The sequence below is a fragment of the Peromyscus maniculatus genome, chromosome X (assembly GCF_049852395.1).
Source record: "Peromyscus maniculatus bairdii isolate BWxNUB_F1_BW_parent chromosome X, HU_Pman_BW_mat_3.1, whole genome shotgun sequence".
Classification (NCBI taxonomy): Eukaryota; Metazoa; Chordata; class Mammalia; order Rodentia; family Cricetidae; genus Peromyscus; species Peromyscus maniculatus.
Genome location: NC_134875.1, coordinates 64,800,134 through 64,823,750, shown reverse-complemented (window position 1 = coordinate 64,823,750; position 23,617 = coordinate 64,800,134). Strand labels below are relative to the sequence as shown.

The window sequence follows — 23,617 nt, the reverse complement described above, 5'->3', positions numbered from 1 at the left end:
CTCTCTCTCTCTCTCTCTCTCTCTCTCTCTCTCTCTCTCTCTCCATATATATATATATATGTGTGTGTATGTGTGTGTATACATATATATATATATGTATATGTATATATATACATATGTGTGTACATACATACGCACAACACACACACACACACACACACACACACACACACACACACACACACATATACTAACCAATATAAGCAGAGTACTAAACACTACAATGTCATAGTCACCAGCCCAAGACTTTAACTTTCTCATGGCTGCTTCTTAATATGTTTAAAATGTTTTTCTACACTCCAGAAATCAGCTTGAATCCATCTGGACAGGTTGGATCTGCTTTAGTTAAGTGCAACTTAAACTTTCCTGGTCCCAGGATCCCCTCTCACCTTGGGACCTCCCCCCAAGGAAAACAATAAAAAAATAATTCTTTTTCCTAAGCTTTTCTCTGTCTTACTAGCACTCTCTCAGACTCAAGCAGCCAGAGTCCCAATCCAAGGCAACAGACAACAACCCACCATCCCAGGATACCTAACTACCTCAGAAGCCCTCTTTCCTACCCCTCCAAGAGTCAACCAATGCCCATCAAGACATCTGCAGTTTTTTGGGAGAAAAGATGCCTCTATTCCTGTTTATCCACCTTTTTATTTATCTTTTATTTTTTTCCAAGCCAAACTGTATCCAGCTTTATTAAAGATACTTTCCATAAACAATCATGGTTTTTCAGGTAGGACATGGGCAGACAGTCATTAACAGTATACAAGAACTTCCAAACTCCCCTCTTGTATATACTACCAGAATCAGAAAGCCACTATAAAACCCGATGAGTCTTCATTCGATGCTTTGAAAAGGGAGAGAGCTTAGAGTGAGGGTTGACAGTTCACATTGAGGATGTTGTTTATCAACTTTTCACAAGCCGACCCTGACTTTCAGGAAACCAAACGAACACGGCAGAATTATCAATCTGAAGATCCACAATCTTTTATAAAAGGAACCGCTGCTCTTTTGAGGACACAATGATACCACTGCAAAGTCCAGATTGCCTGATAGACCGGCAAAACCAATTTTGGGGGTCAGGTTCTAACAGGTTTCTGGTTTGAAGAGAGTTAAGTCTATGTTGATGGTACAGGGGAGGAAGACACAGAAATGAATTTAGAGTTTCCCACACTAGGCCATGGTGGTCACATATGTCAACACTAGGACGTTTCTCCTGAAAGCCAAGAGGAGTCTTTCAATATTATCAGGGAAAGATATTTTCCAACATTAACCATCATCAATCCAGCTTGGGAGAGATTTTGTTAGTGACACATGTTCCTCCCCCCGCCAAAAAAATGAAGTGTTCTGTGTGCTAACAACATAGCTTTAAAAAAAAAAGTAAAACAAAATTCTGCATTTTTATAAAACTTGATAAAAAATAGTATTTCAAACTGTACAGTCACCAGAAGTACACAGTTATCAAAAATGCACACATTTCACTTGGCATCTCCAGCACCTTCAGCTTTTTGTGCCTGGTCTGTTTTGTCATTTCCATTCTCTGCAGGATTATTTGCATCCTTCCTGGCATCAGCTTCTTCCCTTTGGGGACCTTCTCTCCCTTCTTTGCAGGGGCCTTTTTAGGCTTGGGCTCTGGCTTTGGAGGAGCAGGTTTAGCAGACAACCTTGCAGATCTTCTCTGTGGCTCGTCCTTCATCTTGGCTTTATCTCCTTTAGTATCCCCTTCAGCCTTTCTTTTGGGCATGGCAGCGGCGGGGATGCCGTGGTGCGTGGGTTTGGTCCAAACGGAGGTCATTCTCGCTTCTTCTTCCTCATCCACCTTTTTATAATAACCAAAATGTCTGGAATGTTAGGATTCTGCCACTCCTCTAGTTCCATGATCATACATGTGCAGTTCAGTAGCCAAGTAAGGGGCCTTATGTCTTAAATCATTCATGTACTGCATGGTCACACAATCTGCACATGTGTGGCATAACTCCATAAGCCTACATGCACATGTGTAGAGAAATCCTTAAAAACATGGTCACAGACTTCTGCTCTCTCCTCTTCCCCCATCTCTCCATTCTCTGCATATGTTGCTCCAACAGGTCTGGCCATGTTCTCTTCTGTCTCTCCCAATAAAGCTCCGATAACAGATTTTGTTGTGCCTTGTGACTTTTCTCACATGGTAACAGCAGTGTTTAATGAATAACATTGCACTGCCACACCACTTATTTAAAACCAAAACCAGGGCTTGGTCTCTTTGTCTGGCCAAATGCAGCGGTCAGAGCAGAGAACTCAGAGTCCAGGCAGCATGGGTTTTATATCATAGCAGAGGTTGTGGTGAGGGGATTTCCAGGGTTCAGGACCCTGGTTGCCTGACATTTGCCTAGGGGTATAGGGAATGTTTGGAATGTCAACTATTTCCTCTTAGATGCAGGCCCTGCTGCATGGCATCAGCTCATGGCTTTTCTGGGGTCCAGGGGTTACCTGCCAGAAGCTGTGACTGGGCCTCTAAGCCTGTCATGGTAGCTGTGGAGTCAAGCTGTTTGGGGGCCCCCAGATCACCCCCTTCACAAGTACCAATAACAGAACTCAATCATGAGTACTACCTGTCCAGGGGTCCAAGGGTATTGCAACATAAGAACCATTAGCTAACAGATTTTTCTAGGGCAGTGACATCTGTATCTATCATAATTCTTGAGGCCCTGTAGTTCTGATCTTTGATCTACAACCAGATTATAATCTTATATAAAACTATTTGGTTCTGCACAAAGAAGGTCAAGTGTCTTATTTTACTGCAGAGACATTTCAGTTAATAAATATATCAACTGACAATTCTGAACCTATATTCCTGGTATTACAATAAGCCATCTTGCCCCTATGCCAGGGAGTTTCCTTTTCATCCAGTATTACAACCTATTTTGGGCATGGAACATGGGACAACATAGTCTTATCTGGAACTGCGTCGAGCTGACATTTGGGGCACCATTGTCACAGCCCCCAAAAGGCTGAAAGGCTAGTCAAAGGCTGGACAATGGGGCATCTGTCAAAAGCATGCGGCTATCTGACCCAGCTGTAGAGATAGGGAACATTGGCTGGGCTGGTCCACATCAGGTTTTAGCAAGTCCAGAGCTCCTAGTAGTCCAGAGCAGTGTAGTCAGCAACTTAAACTTGGAGATGTCTGCCAACCAAGTAGAAACTGTTGAGACAAATTTAAACTAGGAACAGAAGTTCAAATTTATGAACTTATTTAGAATTCTTAGGCACACATTCTTAGTAATTGGGATGACCAGGAGTCCTGAGACCAGGAGAGAAAAAATATCATCCTTAGGAATAAACAAGTGAGGAAATTTTAAGTTGTACATATCTGGAATCCTTCTGACTCTGTGAAGCACATCCAGGTTTTATGAGTCTTTTAATCCTCTGAGGCCTACTCTATCTTACAAAAAGACATAAAAGTTTTAGACACATTAGTATTATTAGTCTACCAAAATCCACATCATAGACAAATCGGGTGATGATTATCTGTAAAACAGCAGAAGTAGACTCATATCTTTGAGTCCTAGCAAGAGCTACAGATTTGGGTTAAAAAGCATGTGCATTTTCCTCTGTCCAGAGAGCCAGGTATAAATTGGACAGAGATTTTTTTTTTGGCCTAATGAGAAGCACTTTTAAATTTACACTTAGATGACCAAAATAAATCTGAAATGTTGAGTCTGAGCTTGTTATTGAACAGTAAGTAGTCATTGCTCTACCAGCTTATCAGAACTCTATTAAATGTTAAGCTCTAAACTGTTAATATCATAGAAGGGGAGAACAATCCAAAACATTTCTTATAACCTAAATCATTTGTCTCTTTACAATTTGCATTTATATCATAAATCATTTTCTGATATGTTCAAAGCTTATAATCTTTCATATCCTCAGGCCTTTATTTATCTTAAAACATATTCTTAAAAATAAGCTAACAAGCTGGCTATAGCCTTGCAGAAGGATCTATTTGTCTGATGCTGGCAAGCTAACAAAGTTATAGCTAGCCTAGGTATCAGTGCTATCAGAGATCTAAAAAGGATAAATCATGTCTGAGTGCATACCAAGCAGCTTCCAATTATACCCAGGTCTCCATAGTGTATCAGAACAGAATCACTCTACTTCAGCTATCAGGCCCATAAGGAAGAGTTTCTCCTCTGGAAGAGGTGCACAGGAAGACTGATTTTACTTTGTCTGGACAAAATGGGTGGAATCAATTCAACAGTGTCCTGCTGCTTGTCCATGATCTGGGACAGGTCCTGGCAACATGCATTGCATTGGAGGCATCTTGCCTAGTGGTGAGTATTGCCATAATCCAAGTGGAGACCTTGGGTCACTGTTAGGATCTTGGAGTCTGTCTGATATAATAAGCTTTTAGATCAACATTTTAAATGCCATATTATGTAGATCTCTGAAGTATGAGCACAGTCCATGTATATATGGATAGACAAACTATGTTTGTAGTTACTTGTTTTAAACTCAACTCTGAAAACATATACAAGGGACTGAGTAATCTTATCCCTGTAATTAATTACATCAGTACTTAGCATGACTACAATTAAAGAACTTGAGTATTTATGACTATTTACTTAAGTTCTCTAACAATCTACAATAAGTAGCCTCAAAAACAATGATTTTAAATTGAAGTCCTTCTAATATTAAATAGAGGTTCAGTAAAGAAACCAAAACAAAATGGTCATGTTAGTGGAAGGGCTCTAAGTTCCTTTTAGTATCAATATAAAACATTTATATGCCTCAGTTTATCCAAATATCTTAATCTTAACAATTTTAGCAAAAACAAGGAGGCTAGACATACTTTCTAAAGCCTGAATAGACCTTGTGTAAGGAGAAATATTCTCCAAGTCACTGGTTCTCAACTTTCCCAATGCTAATTCTTAACTGAAGTTTTGCCATTGCTATGAATTTCAATGTAAACTGTAAAAAAGTTTTTCAACCCGCAAAGGGTGGAGACTCATAGAGTCAGAAACTGTTCCAAGCCCTTTGCCTCAGTCATTGTCTTGCTGCATCACAAAAAATGAACATATCAATTCCTAGTGACTATCACATAGGTGACTCTTAAATAACAATGTTTAGCTGCCAGAGCAAGGTACATTCTTGTATATAAAAGCACTATTGTATAGCTTTAATATTTATCAAATATCTTATTTATTAAACACATGTAGCCATGTATTTAAATTTTCTAGAAACTTGCTGTTGAACACTTTGCAAAGACATAAGTACTTAGGTATAAATCTTTAGGTTAGCTTTGTCAATCTGAATAGATCTTTATATTTACTTTATATTTACTTATTATCATTATTATATATATAAATATATATAAATATATTTATACTTTAGTAGATGATGGTTGCCTACATCATGATGAGGTCACCAGCCAAGATGGAGGAAAGCAATGTGGTTCCTATTTAAAACATATTTTTCTAAAAATAATTACTTGCACACATATGCACAGTTGGATCTAAGTTATATACACATACATACAGTTACAGCTAGCTTACATTTACATGTAGAGTTAAATCCAAGTCACATACATGTCCACATACTCTCTCTCTCTCTCTCTCTCTCTCTCTCTCTCTCTCTCTCTCTCACACACACACACACACACACACACACATATGTATGTATGTATATATATATACATATATATATTTTAAGATAAACAGTTTGCAGTGAAGAATCATCAGTTACTTTTAAAATGAAAATCAGCCAAACTTAACTGTTAAATTCAGTATTTGCAAGTATAAGAAACCACAACAAACACAGTTCACATCCACTCTGACCTTCTACAACCTTCCATGTACCCTCAATCCATTTCTTTGATTCCTCAGACAATTACTTCAAACAAATTTTTGTCTTCCACTTTTTTTTAGTCTTCTGCTTTCTCTCTTAGTATTTAAACACAGAAATTCTTACCAAGGTATTTCTTGTGATTTTCCTCACTAGTCTAGAATATATTGTGTGGGAGCCCATTTTCATGTTCCTAGTGGCTTTACCCAGCAGGTCTGCATAGAGAGGATGATTAAACAACACACCTGAGTGCAGGTGTCTGAGATGGTCTGCACTTGGCTGTGCTGGGGGGGCGGGGACTTTTGCTCCACTCCTTGGCATTTCTATGAAGATCCTGGGGCAGAGACAGTTGGGGCCTATTGAAATAGGTTCCAGGCCCTCTTGAGGCTATCCTTCATTTTCTGTCTGTTTATCTCCACATAAATAGAAGGATCTAAATCCTTCTATCTAATATTTCCTGCTGTTCACACTCAAGAAAACTCTGAGGAACTGTGGGGTTGGTGAGTAAATGCCCTGCAATATTGTAAAGCTACAATATTTTAAAGAAGAACAGAAATATATGTGTATACCATAACAAGAATAATGCTAAATTTGCATCAACACTGTACTCTCAAAACAGCCCTGGCTACAGCATTATAACAGCCTCTATAGCTTAGCAACCATAGGCAGTGAACTTTCTTTCTGCCTTTGCAGCCAAACTTCAGTCAGGTTTTGTGGGCAGCCCCAGGGCAGGTCTTGGGAGTTCCACCAATCAGCATGGAAAGTAAAGGTGCACAGTAAGGAAGGGAAGAGTGTGAAGCATGGGCACAAAAAATTTTTGTTAACACCAGATTCTCAAGTGCACAAGAACAGCAGACTAGAACAGACTCCATGTCCTGACTGGGCTGCTATGGAGCTGTGACCCCAGAAGGGCAGTTCTCCAACATCCCTGAGTCCCACAGTGCACCTGGGTCAGGTGTGCTCCAAGCTACAGGAGGCCCCACCTACTTGGCACTGCTCCACCCTGCAGTTCACCACATAGGGGCCTGGCCCCAAACCTGCTGTATCTGGACCCCACTGTGCTCCTGGCCCGTCCTAGCTCCAGGCCACTTGATGAGGTCCTGGATCCCCACAGTAGCCCCTGGGCTTCCCCAGCCATGCCCACATGACTCACTGTACCACAATAGTGTGCTTCCCCACATGCTGCTGCCTGTGCTCTCAGTCTGAGAGCAAGAAAGCAATAGGGGAGTACTCTTATTCTGTCCCAGTTCAACCAAGGGGCTTTCTGTCCCTTCTGCTGTCTATCTGGCCTCAAAAGCTATTCACATGAGTCACAACACACATACAAGCCAGGGTGTAAAACTTGCATACCTGTGGTCACATTTTTCACACATTCACACATTCATATGGCAGGACATTGCAACATAAAGGCAAACAATATTCTCAGGGAAACAGTGTCAGCTGACTACAAACAGACATGGAGCTCTCATATCCACTACAGATCTGAGGCTGTCAGTCCACAATCAAACAAATGTGTGTGTGTATCAGGGGGGTGTCTCTGCCGCACTACAGATAAACAGATGTAGGGTTCTCTGTCCCCACTACCAGGGTTGTAAACATCTTCCAGGCCCTTGTGATCATGATGCCCTGGTGTGACTGCCCTTAACCACTTCTGATCACAATCACCGACTTAGGCTAGCTACAGAAATGAAAGTGAACACAGAACAGACAGACAGACACTTACCACACATACCAGCTGGCTTCATGCTCTATGGGCTGTGGTTCCAGTGGGCTTGGGGGATCCCAGATGAGTTGTTAAATGTTATGCCCAGATCATGGGGATCCCAAAAGACCACCACAGAGACCAAATTCCATATGCAAAAGCAAAGAGCCTTTATTTTCAAGCTCAGAGCTTGGCCTCTCTGTCAGAGGCAATGGTGAGAGCTGAGAGCCCAGAGTCCTGGCAGGGTGGGGTTTTAATCATAGCAGAGGTGGGGGTGAGGGGATTTCCAGGGTTCAGGATCCTATTCGGCTGACATTTGTCTAGGGGTATGGGGAATGTTTGAAATGTCAAGTAGTCTGCCTTAGATTCAGGCCCTCCCCGGGTGGGGTCAGCTCAGGGCTTCTCCTGGAGCCGGGTGTTGCCTGCCTGTAAGCCTGTCACAGAAGCTGTGTCTGGACCTCTAAGCCTGTCATGGCAGCTGTATTGTCAAGCTGTTTTGCCCCCTTCCCACAGTCATGCATGTGTTATTTCTCAAGATTTTTCTAGCAGCTTGTTAATTTATGTGGGAGCAGGCAGAGACATCATGCTTCCACAATGGCAGGAATTTTTTTCCAAAGAATTATTTTGTTTAAGAGTGCAGCCATTTTATAAATTTTCATCCTTCGAAGATTGCACAAAATTTCCCAAAGGCATAAGGGAACTCTTGTAACACAACAAGACTCATTAAAAATGAAAGTAAAAAGGTGCTGGAGAATTGTGATCTACAAAATTGAAATGCTGGAACTTTGACAAGCATCAATGGTCACCATGTGGTCCATGCCATCTTCTTTTAATTTAGATGTGTGAAAATCATGTTGAAGATACCTAACAGAGCTTTTCAGTTGTGGGAGGATGACTGGAAGGAGGATGAGAATAAGCACAATGACTAGAATAATATCCAAACTGATAATAAATGACCAAAAGTTTTTTTTTTCTGCCACAGCCCAGCTCACATGCCCCCTTTCTCCAACTTAATCATTTGTGCAATTATAAAGTATGAATGTTTATTATTTTTATCAGTTAAGTGGCAGCCATATTGAGTCACTCTCAGATCTTGTGTTTCAGTCGCCTCCTTCCCTTCCCTGACTCCATACATAGTCTTTGGGTCCTTAACCTGAGGGACCTGGACTTTGGCAACATAGGGAGGGACTTTAATATGCATCTCTTGATGGCCTCACTAGATTGTGACGCTCTGAATTCATACTGTCATTTAATTAACTTAAACTTTGCTTCATATTGATTTCTTATAAAAAGATTTTCTCAGGCTGAAGAGATGGCTCAGAGGTTAAGAGCACTAGCTGATCTTCCAGAGGTTCTGAGTTCAATTCCCAGCAACCACATGGTAGCTCACAACCATCTGTAATAAGATCTGGTGCACTTTTCTGGTATGCAGGAACACACGCAGGCAGAATACTATATACATAATAAATAAATAAATCTTAAATAAAAAAAGATTTTCTCTCATGTTTAAGTAAAGATCTCAGCTACTTTTGATTAGAGATTTCTGAGGAAAAATACACAAGATATGATCCCAGAAATAACAAATTGGATCTCCTGTTTCATGACACAAAAGAAAAGTTGGGACATCAATGTGGGGCATCTCACAAGAAATTGTAATCAGGCCACATTAAGAAGTTTTAGTGAAGAATTCTTTCCATTAGACCACCACGGATCTGTAGTGCCTTGAAGTACTGATTGAGTACAGTGAGTTTGAGAAGATTTTCAATTCAGCAACATTCTCTTACATTTTGTTTTAGTGCATTAAAGAAGGTAATTTTTCAAATCTACATTTATAAGCTTGTACAAAGCATTGAAAATATGGTGGTATGGGGGGGGCGGTAGCAAAACAGCTTGACAATACAGCTGCTATGACAGGCTTAGAAGACCAGACACAGCTTTTGTGACAGGCTTACTGGCAGACAATACCCTGATCCAGGAGAAGCCCTGAGGTGATCCCACCCAGGGAGGGCCTGCATCTAAGGAAAAATACTTAACATTCCAAACATTCCCTATACCCCTAAATAAATGTCAGCCAATAAAAATATTGAACCATGATATCTCCTCATTCCAACCTCTGCTATGATTAAAAACCCCATCTTGCCTCCATGGGCTTGGGGCTCTCTGCTTTCACTGTTAAATCTGACAGAGAGTCTAAGCTCTGAGCTTGAAAAAAAAGGCTCTTTGCTTTTACATATGGGATTTGGTCTCTGTGGTGGTCTTTTGGGGTCCTCATGATCTAGGCATACCAAACACTATCTTACTTTGTCTTGTTCTATAATTAGCTTTTTCTAATTGTGTATGAATTTAGACATTTCAAAAGTGTTACCTGTGGGCCAATTCAGTTAAAACCTTTCCTAGAGTATTTGGACCATTTTATTTATTTATGAGAGATGCATATACAGTTATGGAACACTTCTGAGTCTGTACAAGAACATATTTTTACTTCATTTTGTATGAAGGGATCTACAGGTACCCACTATTAATAGTTTGTTTTACCCTGAGTTAATACTAAATATAGATGTCATGCAAACAGCGGGAGCAGGAAGTATCAGAAACATTGTGTTTGTGAGCTTTCTGCCTGCTACAAAGGAAATGGAGATAAATAGAAAACTATCAACACTATAAATACCAGAGAAAAGACTGGCCACCTAACCAGGGGGGCTAAAATAAATTCTGAAATATTGACTGCCTTTGTTTCCCTTCCCTCTGTAATCTGTTGCCTAAAAATGAGAAGGAAGGCAGATTTTACAATGTTAATCTACTATCTTTTCAGATTGCAGGCTGTCCGAATAAAACAGTTTAGAGCCTAAATTCCTGCTTGTGCCTATGTGAAAGTACTATACATAAAGCCAGCTAGAAGTTCAGATAGTATTGCCTATAGAATTGTGTTACTAGTGGGCTACCTATTACAATTTAGAAAGATTACTTTTATGGACCCAAACTAAGGGAATTGTCTTTTTTTTGCCCTTCTTTAGATTATATGTTCTATTTTGAAGGCTTCTATTTCCTGTACTTTACAATGACAGCAATTGAATCAGTAACCTCTCTTACATGTTGCAGAATGAAACTTCACCCCATATGTAAGGTAGAGGGCTCAAGATGTTAAGACTGAATATCCCCCATATACTTTCTTTCCCTTGGGTAAATTATATATATATATAATTTATATATATATATATATATATATATATATATATATATAGAGAGAGAGAGAGAGAGAGAGAGAGAGAGAGAGAGAGAGAGAGAGAGAGAGAGAGAGAGAGAGAGAGAGAGAGAGAGAGAGAGAGAGAGAGAGAGAGAGATTATGTTACTTTGGAGATGCTTTTAAGGTCAAGGCACACTATAGTCATTAGTAGAAGTCCTTATACAGAGTAATGGTTATATAAAATACCTCAAAGATTTTGAAAAGAAGAATGCCTTTTCTCTTCAAAGGGAGAACATTCCCAGAGGAATATGTTTGCTTTGTCAACCAAAGCAATTAATTGTGAAAATTCAAAATGGCCACACAGAGTTCAGTATGTGTTCAGCTGCATTTAATCAAAAGCCAAGCACTTGAATCTTTGTTCAATGGTAAAGATTTAAGCTTAAAATTAGATATAAATTTTCTGACAAGAAGATGGAATATCCCACCAGTAATGGGAATGTTAAGATTAAGTACCCAAATAAATATTTCTTATCTGGACAAAAATGAAACTGGGAGGTAAAATCATTGAGGATTTGATCTGGGATCTCAGTGTGGTCTGAGTGATGACTGGACATAGTGAATTCTAAAGGTATCTAGTACAACTTTAAAAGAACATATTGGGAAGCCATGGGAGGTAGCTATATGTTCTATGAGAACATTACATGAAGGACTTTGAACATGAAAAAAAAATCTGGTTCAGAGAAAAGGAAATTATGAACATTTTTCTAATATATGTATTATATATCATATTAATGATATATAATATATGTATTCCTAAAATATAAGCGTAACCTGTACTGTCAGTATACTACATATACATATTTTTTTTTCGTGGCTGAACATTTGGTGTTACATAACCAATTGATGTCCTCTTTCCTGTGGAAGAGGATTTTTCTTCTATTTCTTCTACTATCAGACTTCTTTAGTTACCTGTAGGTTTTTGTGTAAGCTTCAGAGGCCTTCTAGTGCCCTTCCTCATCCACATTAGCATACCCACTATTTTTGTCCTTATTTAGCTTCTGACATTCCTAGGTGACACAATCTCACTACAAATTCCATGCTATTTTATATTTTTTTGTCCTTTCTTTTACAATGATGCCTTAGCCTTAGGTGCTGGAGTCGTATTGTAGATATAGCCATTGGGACTCTGCTCTATATTTTTATATGGTTATAGCTCATTTTTAAAATCTCACCATTCCTTGATGGAAATTTTAGTTAATACCACATTTTTTCCTAATTTAAACAATGCTTTTATGAGCACAGATGTGCAAATACCTGTTCAAGACCATGATATCAATGGTCTTATCATAGGTACATCCTCAGAAATCACTGGATTGTAGTATAACTTGCTGAATTACCACACTTCTTTGAATAATGGTTTCACTACATGTATTCCCACCAACCAAGCAGAATTATATTAACTTTCTACTTCATCCTTCACATTTTCCTTTTCCACAGCTCTCTTCTACAGTGATTTCAAAATTCAATAATATACTGTATCTTTACTCCACATTTCCCACAATGATTAGTAATATACAATGCTTCTTCATTTGCTTGTTTGTACAATGAAAAGTTTCTCAAATAAATAATGTATTTAAACTCTGTAGATCTATATTGGGTTTATTATTTAGAGATGCATAATTTTTAATTCTTAAATATCTTAATATTTTGTGTGCATTCTATTTAGGAGTCAGTCCAGTGTACCAGGCTTTTCTTTTAGACTACCAACCAACCAACCAGCTCCCAAATAATGACACAGACACATATTAGTTTTGAATGTTTGGCCTACTTTTTGCCCATTTCTGGCTAGCTCCTTTAACTTAAATTAACCTGTTTCTCTTCATCTACTTTTTGCCTTGGGGCTTATTACCTTTCTTACTTCTGTATATTTTACTTCCACTGGTTCTCTATGTCTGACTAGCTTATATCTGCCTGGATTCTTGCCCCAGGTGTGTCCCTCATTCTCTCCTCCTTTTCTCCTTCTTTCTCTCCAGCCTAGATTTCTCCTCCTATTTATTCTCTCTACCTTCCAGCCCTGCCCATCCTTTCCCTTCCTAGATATTGTCCATTCAACACTTTGTTCAACCAAATAAGTGTCTTAGGCAGGAAAGGAGAAACAAAACTAGCACATCTTTACATAAGTAAATAAATACAGCATAAACAAAAGTAGCATACCTTTACACAGTTAAAGTAATATTCTTCAGCATAAACAAACGTAACACATCTTTACCTAGTTGAAATATATTTTACAACAATCTTGTTTTAGCTAAGTTTTATAAATGATATAAGCTAAGCCTTATATCTTTTCAAAGTTTTTCCAACTTTTTTCACACACAGGTTATTAAAAATAACAAGAAAAACTGAATAATCAATAGTTCCCTTTTTTGAAAAACATTTTGTCATGTATGTAATGTTTGTTTATTTACTTATCTTTTTTTTTATATATTTGAGACAGAGGCTAGTTCTATGGTCCAGTCTGGCCTAGAAGTTCAAAAACCCTGCCTCAAGTTCCTAAACCAGGTAATATTGCGCATAGTCTTCACAACTCTTTGCTCTGGATATCACTCTGTATAAATAAAATGCTGATTGGCCAGTAGCCAGGCAGGAAGTATAGGTGGGACAAACAGAGAAGTGAATTGTGGGAAGAGTAAGGCTGAGTGAGGAGATGCCAGCCAGCCATTCAGGGAGCATCATATAAAGGCAACAGGTAAAGCTACGAAACACATGGCAACACATAGATTAACAGAAATGGGCTGAGTTTAAATGTAAGAGCTAGATAGTGGTAGGCCTCAGCTAATGGCCAACGAGTTTATTTAATATAAGCTTCTGAGCAATTGTTTTTTAAATGGCTGCAGGGTCTGTGGGGATGGGCAAGACTGGAGAAAACTTCAGCTACACCTCTTTGATTTTTCTTTGAGACAGGGACTCACCATATCACCTAGGCTAGCTGTAGACACATGGTCTTACCGTCTTAGCCTCCCAAATGCTGAAATTATTGGCATGTTCCATAGTATTTTGAGTTGTAAAGGTTTGTTGTATTTTTAAAGTAAATATTTATTTATTTATTTTTGTATGTTTTAAAAAAAACTTTTATCTTTTTTTGTTGATTTCACATCACACATTCTAATCCTACTTATTTCTACATTCTCTCACATTCACCCTCTGTGCTTACAACCTCCTCCCAAAAGCAAACCCAAATTTAAAAGAAAAATCAAAAGTCAAACAAAGCAATGAAACAAAACAAAACAAAACCAAGAACAACTCAATAAATAAAGGAGAAGATTCTTGTCATAGAAGCTGTAGAATGGCCCAATGAGTCAAACAGTATACCCTTTAGCTCATTCTACTTTGCTTGCATGTGTTCATTGCCATTCATTGGTCTGGTTTGAGACCTCTGGCTTCTGATACACTATTGATATTGGGCCCTCAATGGGACTCCTATTGGATATCCTGTTGTTCTGGTCATGGAGATCCTGTCATTTTGCCTTTGTAGGTTTGTACCCTTCACATGCTCCAGCAGTTCATAGATGAGATGGATGTTGGGGTGGTCCAACTCACAGCCCTTGTTCTGGACCTGGGTGGCAGCTGGATTGGTCATCCCACTAATTTTCCCTCATCATCACTATCCAAGTGATAAAGTAAAAATTTAAGTATAATTATATTATCCCCCTCCTCCTTCCACCGTCTATGTTTGAACCCCCTTCCCAAAATAATGGATTCCTCTTCTTAAACCATTGTGTTGAATATAAATATAAATATAAATGAATTAACACATAGATACAACCATCTGAGTCCATTTAGTATTGCCTACATGTATGTGTTTCTAGGGTTTACTATGTGGTTTTGTATTACCAAACATGGGGCTTATACCGGGAAAAACAATTTTTGTTCTCTCATTAGTTAAGTAGCTAGCTCATAGGCTAAGTGGGGTTCTGTGAGATTTCTATCATCTACATTGGGATAATAGCTGTTGTTGGAATTGTTTAGCTTTAGGCAGCCATGCTGTTCAGATTTATTGGTGCATCTTCTACATTATAGTAAGAAGGCACAATTTCACAGTAGACTTCCTGGTCCTCTGATTCTTAAAATCTTCCTGTTCCCATTTCTGAGATGTTCCCTGAGCCTTTAGTACAGGAGTTGTGTTATATATGTATTCATCAGGGAGGAAGCATTTGTGCCAGTTATAACTCAAACTGTCTAAGACCTATGACCAAAGTATATGGTTTCTTGAGCAATGGAGTTTTGCCTTTAGTTTCATTATCCTTATGCTAATGTGGTATATTTATCTTATTTTATGTCAATATTAAGCAATTTCATCACTGTAATTTCATAGAAAATTTTGAAATAAATGAATGTGAAATTACTGTCTTTTCCAAGTTCATATTGGCTTTCACACACTCTCAAGGATTCTGTATGAATTTTTGGTTATTTTTCTATTTCAGAGAATGTAATTTTAGTACATGTAACATTGAAATTCTAAATTTTTGATAATATTGACATCAAAATAATGATCTATTTTCTTATTTGTAAACATTAGAGGGACATATTTCCATTAGCTTTACTTCAGCAACGTGTTATTTTTGTTTAAATTTCTAGAAAAATATCATTTATGCATACTTATATGAAACACATTCAAATCAAACATTTTTTTTTTTTTTTTGGTTTTTCGAGACAGGGTTTCTCTGCGTAGCTTTGCGCCTTTCTTGGAGCTCACTTGGTAGCCCAGGCTGGCCTCGAACTCACAGAGATCCGCCTAGCTCTGCCTCCCGAGTGCTGGGATTAAAGGCGTGCGCCACCACCGCCCGGCCCAAATCAAACATTTTTAACACTGATAATTTTTCAGTTTAAACACTAGCTATGTGTACTATAATATAATCCATCTATAATTTGGTTTTCAGGATGCATTCCTTTCCTTTATTATTTCAAACAATGTGGCTCACATAATTCAAGGGAATACTTTGCTTATAATTACTGTTTATTTAAAGACAACTCATGAAGAGTCAGATAGAAATTATACATGTGAGAAAGGTTAGTGGGAGGGCAACAATCTGTGAATTCTTTGGGAGTCCAATTTGCCCACTCACTTCATGTGTTTCTAGCATGAAAGTTCACCAACTCTTTTATGAATAATTTAATAGAGCATAATGATCAATGCCTCATCTATTGCTAGGTGTTAGTAGATGTGCTATACATTCTCGATGTATTTCTATCCTTGTTTTTTTTTTTTGTCATAAAGAGGTTTTGAATTGTGTTTAATAAGGCTTCATTATCAACTGGTATAACCATGTTTTTTTTCAGTTTAGTCTTCCTAATACTAAGAATTAACACCATGTCATGTTTTATAATATTGCAAATATGCCACTGAAATGGATTCCCTCTTATTTGCTTAATATTTTCACAATAAAATCATCTATGATACAAAATCACTGGCATCATAATATTCTTTGCCTAACATTAATATGAGGAGAATCCTTGACTAAATTTGACTATACTTTATTTCATCTGAATGTGTGCTAACATAGTTGCTTTTCTGAAACACTCTACTAATCATCATTTTTAAACTAGCTAACTACTCCTATTAATAACGTTTCCCATGCTAATTTAGACATTAATTTTTGCAAAGAAGCATTGTCTGACAATGCTCTGTGACCTAGATGACATTCTCTTTTGTGCAGCCTTTACTATTCTGTGCCTTTCAAAACGTATTTCTTAAAATTGTCATTTCTGCAATAAATTCAATATCTCTGGCTTATAAATCTAAAACTTTCATAAAAGAAAGTAGCATGTCTTTTTTCCCCTTCTTTATTTTTTTTTGTATTTGGATTGTTGTATGACAACAATATTTGATTTGTTGTCAGTTCAGTGAGTGAATGATATTCCTAATCTGCACAAAGATCATTTGATTCCAATCATTGAAAATGAGTTTCTTTATGAAGTGTTTACTTCTGTGAAATTAGAACAACTTTTTATCGAACAAATTGTGTTCCTTAAACACTAGAGAATTTTTTCTCAAGTTACACCAAATATAGTCTTTCAAAGGTTGAAAAGCTTAGCTGTCAGAGGCAGATATTTAATCGACCCTAACCAATAGTTTTACCTTTGAGACTGGGGTGTAAATGTGGAAGTAAATTGCAGTTGTTTCACTGAATAACACCTCTTTTTAGGAAGACTTGGTATTGAATCCATAGTTCAATGTAATTACCAAGAAATGAAACCAATGTTGCAAAGATTATATGGAATGACATGAGTTATTTCTTGAATAATAAAATTTTGTGGAGTCAGTTCTCAACTTACATGATAGTTAATTTTGTATAATTTCACTATTTACCTGAATTTTTTATTTGGATCCTTTGTTGATTTGTACTTAATTTGTTAATATCATGAATATTTTTCTTTTAACATTTTAATTATTCATTTTTAAGATTATAATGTAATTACACCATTTCTCTTTGTCTTTTCCTCCCTCCAAATCCTCCCATATTACCCTTCCCCATGTTCCTTCAAATTCATAGTCTCATTTTTAAGAACACTGAGTAGAATAACCTCTTTCAAATATTATTTTCTTTTTGTTAAATTTATTATTTGTTTCATAAAATATATTTTGATCATATGATTTCTCCTCTTCTAACTCCTCCCATATAATACCTACCTCTCTACCCACCCTTACCCTCCCACTAACATTTCTTACATGTATAATTTCTATCTGACTCTTCATGAGTTGTCTTTAAATAAACAGTAATTATAAGCAAAGTATTCCCTTGAATTATGTGAGCCACATTGTTTGAAATAATAAAGGAAAGGAATGCATCTTGAAAACCATATTATAGGTGGATTATATTATAGTACACATAGCTAGTGTTTAAACTGAAAAATTATCGGTGTTAAAAATGTTTGATTTGAATGTGTTTCACATAAGTATGCATAAATGGTATTTTCCTAGAATTTTAAACAAAAATAACACGTTGCTGAAGTAAAGTTAATGGAAATATGTCCCTCTAATGTTTACAAATAAGAAAATAGATCATTATTTTGATGTCAATATTATCAAAAATTTAGAATTTCAATGTTACATGTACTAAAATTACATTCTCTGAAATAGAAAAATAACCAAAAATTCATATAGAATCTTTGAGAGTCTGTGAAATGTTTGTTTTTTGCAGCTTTTTTTAAATAGTAAAATTTAAAATAAAGTTGAAAATAAATAAATGAGATATTTTCCACATCTGGAACAATCAGGGGTATTTCATATTGCAGTATGTTTAAATTATAGTATCTTAGTAAGTCTGTATACATGGTTACATGGGATGTATTTTCATAACACAAGCCAAACCCTAAGCCCTAACTCAATGAAAATCCATTTGAATGTTGTCTTTGATAGTCAACAGCATTGCCCTACTTCCAGTTTGCTCTTTCTTCTTCCTCCTTGCATTTCAGGAAGTGATCTTCCACTTCCTGCTCCACCTACCATGCCTACCTCTTGCCATGTCTCCCTACCATGATGGATTCATCCCCCTGGAAACATAAGCCCAAATAAAACTGTTTATGCTATTAGTTGCTCTACCTAAGACTCCATTAGGAAGTCCAGCTGACTATTTTAAAGGGGCTTCTCCATTTGCTAGCTGCTGGATGTTTTGGGTAACCAATATGACGGTGTTTTACTATTATTTGCTTTTTTTTTTACTTAAGTTTGCTGTGTAAGTAAACTGACTTATCAAAAACTAAAAAATATAGCTATAATAGATCAACCTTTGGACCATACAGCACCTTCTGTTGATTTTATTTTATTTTTCCTCACAGCTGAATAAAGCTCTAGTACATGAATGTATATAATGATACCAACTGTGGTACTGACTAGGATAACATATTTTCACTATCCATTCACCAGCTAATAGAGATTTAGGATGCTTTCACTTCACAACTATTGTGCTAAGGACAGCAATGTATATGATGCACTGAGATCTCTGTAATATGTTTCAAAATCCTATTGGTACATACCCAGAAGTTGCATAGCAGAATCTTATGGTAGTTCTTATTTATTTTTTTTTCTTTTTGGTTATTTGTACAAACATGTGTCTGTGTGTTCATGAGTTCAAATACCTGCAGAGGCCAAAGGAGAGTGTTAAATCTTTTGGAACTATTGCGAGAGGCAGTCGTGTAACTTTGGACCTAGGTGATGGGAACCAAACTTTGCTCCTCTGCAAAAGAAGTGCATATTCTTAACAACTGAGCCTTTTCTCCAGCCCAGAAAACAGCCTTTCCTGACATGAACTTGAACATGGGCCAAGTGCCAGGACAGCACCAAATCTTAATGGCTATACCACCAGGGAGAGTCAGGTTTTATTTAGTGTTTGTTTGCTTGTTTTTACAAAGCTATAATGTATAAGACTTTTTGACACTAGCATTTGTTTTCATTTTTATTAGTGATGAAAGCCATTCTGATTGGGTCAGATGGAATCTTAATCTGTAAAAAATAGTTTTTGTTTTTTGCCTACTTGCCTTCACTCTCACCAGCACTCTTGTATAGCCTATTGCTGAGGCCTTCCTCCATTGGTATTAGAATGTACTTCTCTGGGATTTTAACATAGACTGATGATGAGCTGAGATATCTAGCACAGTGGAGTATATCTTGTAGACAGTAATCCTCTGTCAGATGGATAGCTGGTAAAGACAGTCAACCATTCTGTGGGCTGCCTCTTCACTCAATAAATTATTTTGTTCACTATATTGAAGCATTTTAGTTTCATGAAATTCCATTACTTATGTTCCAAAAATCTCTATTACTCAAATTTGAATACCCCTTGGCCTCAATTAGTTTGGGATCCTAACTCATTCTACAAGAACTTTCTTCAGTTACTTTTTTTATTCTTTCCCAAATATGAAGTATTATGTGCATACCACTATTAACTATCATTATATAACCCATTTTATTAATGAAATTTATTTTTTTATAATTTTTTTCCTTTTATTTTATTTTACAATACCATTCAGTTCTACATATCAGCCACGGATTCTCTTGGTTTCCCCCCTCCTGCCCCCCTCCCCTTCCCCCCAGCCCACTCCCCATTCCTACCTCCTCCAGGGCAAAGCCTCCCCTGGACTGAGTTCAACCTTGTAGACTCAGTCCAGGCAGGTCGAGTCCCCTCCTCCCAGAATGAGCCCTGCATAAGCCCCAGGTTTCAAACAGCCAACGCATACACTGAGCACAGGACCCGGTACCACTGCCTGGATGCCTCCCCAACAGATCAAGCCAATCAACTGTCGCACCTATTCAGAGGGCCTGATCCAGTTGGGGCCTCTCAGCCTTTGGTTCATAGCTCATGTGTTTCCATTCGTTTGGCTATTTGTCCCTGTGCTTTGTCCATCCTTGGTTTCAACAATTCTTGCTCATATAAACCCTCCTCTTTCTCGCTAATTAGACTCCCAGCACTCCACCCAGGGGCCTAGCTGTGGATGTCTGCATCCAGATTCCTCAGTCCTTGGATGGGTTTTCTGGCACGACTATTAGGGTGTTTGGCCATCCCATCACCAGAGTAGATCAGTTCTAGCTGTCTCTTGACCATTGCCAGCAGTCTATTGTGGGGTATTTATGAAATTTTAAATACACTTCTTTATAGTAAGCCTCAGAAAAGAATGTGTAGATGACCTTGTGTAATGAAAAACATATTATTGAACGGTACCATTCTAATTAACTTAATAATTATGTTGGTTTAGTTAACACCACTGCACTCTTTTCTTCACATCAACAGAAGGTATTCATTATAAACTTCATTATTCTTATCTGAATCGTTTTTATTATTTAGATTTCGCTTTAATTTTAATGGAAACAAAACTACTCACCAATTTCTACTTGATAACTAGCTTAAAAAAAGAGAAGTGTTAAGGATATTATATATTGGTTTTGAATTTGGAAATTGTGGCTTCATAAAAAAGTACAATTTTACTATGAAAAACAGATCTTACAATCAGATAACCTCAGGACTTAATAAGTTGCACTTTGCTGCTGTTCCAGAGAGAACAAGGGAAGCAGACTGCTTCACAATATTTCAACACTGCCTATCACAAGTGAAGTAACTAATACCAAAAACCCCACAAAGACTGTAAAGCAAGTAAGTTAATTTTTTTTGTTTTCTTTGCAATGTTGCTATACTTTTAAAAACTATTTACCAGTAACTACTAGAATACAGATCACAAACCATTGACTATTTCTCTTTCTCTCTCAGATATCAGGCAACATCACTCTGCATTCTCTGTCTCTAGAAATTGTCTTCCACCATGTTGTGTCTTGGTGCATAGGGTTGGACAGACTAAACTGTGTGATGTGGAAATTTCTGTCACCCCCTGAAAACTTATGAAAGTAAGAAAACTTCTTTTGTCCTCTATATTTGTGAAGGCAAACCAAGGGTTCTACCTTTATATGCAGGGCCCTACTATGTTGTATATCCTGGTTATCTTTCCTATTCGCCCACTTTAAGCTATCTCTCCCTCTGAAGCTCCTATCCAGGGTCTTTGGAGGAAAACTCTTATTTCAAAGACCACTTTTCATGTTGCCTCTGCTATCACTTTGCATCACTCCTAGTATTTTCATTATATTCTTCTATTTCAAGGCCTAATCTTTGACTCCTGTGGTCTTCATGAAAGCTCCCTTTTAAAGCATAATTTCACTTCTGTCCCTTTCTTAAATTAACCAACCTGACACATTTGGCTTGCATAAGAATATGAGTCTAATTTATAACAGTGCCTGGCTTTCATTCATTTAACAGCCTTTAATAGAATGGAATAGATACTATTCAGATTAAAGGAATCTTAAATGTTACAAGAGAGCTAGGGCTGCCAATCACCCTCAAGATCACTAAAAAGATGTTCAAAATCCTGCTTTCACACAGTGCCTGATGTATTCAAAGACTTCTATACCACTCATAGATTATGAGATTTTCATTATATACCTTTGTCAGTTTCTTACAGAATTTCCTGTGATTTCTACAGAATGACTCATACTTTAACATTAATAGATTATGCCCTTTAAAATAATTTCTATTTTATCAAATCCATGGTTTACATGGATTTCTGAGTTCAGTAAATTTTGTAAGAACTTTATGATTGGCAAGGATTACAATAATAAGCTTCTGAATATTTTCAAATCAATTAAAAAATTTCTAAAGAAAAACCCTGAAGTGATAACCTACAAAAGTCTGGACAATAATTTAGTAAGGGATGCAATGAGAATAACACCCTGGCGGATACAGAACAAAGTAGATGCTGCTGCTGACCCAGATGCCACTGTCCTGCCATTCTGCCCAAGGGCAATAAGGACTACCCTTAAACCATATTTCCCTGCCACTTGTTCCTGCTCTGACCATCCCAAGAGAGGGCGTGCATGACCCCTCTCCTCAGGTTCTATCCATTCATGTATCCAGAGAAAACCACATCCATAGGGCTAGTCGCCCCAAATGTCATTGGTTAAAAAGATCAAACTCCCCTAGCAAAACCCAACCAAACTATAGCTAATGATGCTGTAGTATCACTTATGTAAGATGGGAAAGATTACAGTGGTACCTAAAAATGAAAATGTACTCTGTACCATTTGATTTATTTAGCCTAACACAATGTCAATAACATTTAATTCTTATTTCCTGATATTATCTGACAAAATATTGTTTTTATGTGTTTGTTTATTATATTTAACTGTATCATGGTAAACCTCCTACCTTCCCTCAAGTATATGATATAATACATGTTACCATAGCTTCTGTGCCTTTCATCAAGATGTTCCCATTGGACAGAACAGCTTTGTTATAACCGAATTACACATCAAAATTTGACCCAGTTTAAAAACAACAATAACAACAAAAGAATCCTCTAATCAAAAGTGATGATTACCCTAACTTTTCTATACAGTCCTCAGAAACCCATGTGTCAGAGTATACCTAGTTGCTTGGATAAACTGCTGCCAAATATTAATTTACTATACTGAGTTGTTCACACATTTATCTTTCCAACTAATTTTAAGTTTTCTATAGTTAAAAATATTTTACTCAATTTTGCATCTATCAAAGAACAAAATATGTAATATGTAGTCAGTCAATTTTTGATGAATAAGTGAATATAACAGAAATCCATAATAATAATAGCCATTACCTATTCCTTCCTCAGTTATATCCTTGTTGATAACTCTGGCATTTTTAAAAATTTCCAATCCAACTCATCTGGTTGTACTTGGTGGGTGCCTTTAAGTAAAGTAACTTAGAGTTCTTCCAAAAGATCTTGTAAAACAAATTTAAATTATTTTGCTTGGTGAGGCTATCCTCATAACATATGTTATGTTAAGAAATTATGTTAAGAAAGTAGAAAATGAGACAGACAAGAGAAATAATTAAAAATGTGTATTTTCAATTAGTTCAAAATCATGGCACCTGGAGATTAATAGTATATGGAAATTCTGAGATGTAGTGATTGATTTTTATGTCAATATGCCACAAATTACAATCACCTGAGTAGGGAGCCTCAACGAGAAAATTATCCCGATTGCTGTAATTGACATGGGAAGAACCAGTTGTGAATGGTCCATTTTGGTAACAGTTCAGATAAAAAGGGCATGGTACAAAGATTGTCTGCCTTTTGCTTCTTTGGCTTTCATGCTTACACCTAAATTGATTTACCCTGTTGCTGCTGCTGCTGATTCCCTCCCTGGTATCAGAAACAGTATTCTTAGGCTTCTATCATTAATTGTGGATCATCAGCTATCCAGAAATCTTCCAGGATTTTTGGCATCAGGTTGGGACTAGTAATTATAAGCTGAGCAACTACTGAGGTGTTGGCACGCACACACACACACACACACACACACACACACACACACACACACGCACGCACACGCACAC

General features: G+C 37.2%; 1 pseudogene; it reads right to left on the bottom strand.

Moving 5' to 3' along the window:
• Nucleotides 1-1,302: 1,302 nt before the first annotated feature.
• Nucleotides 1,303-1,738, bottom strand: LOC102903328 (non-histone chromosomal protein HMG-17 pseudogene; annotated as a pseudogene).
• Between the last annotated feature and the right edge of the window lie 21,879 nt (nucleotides 1,739-23,617).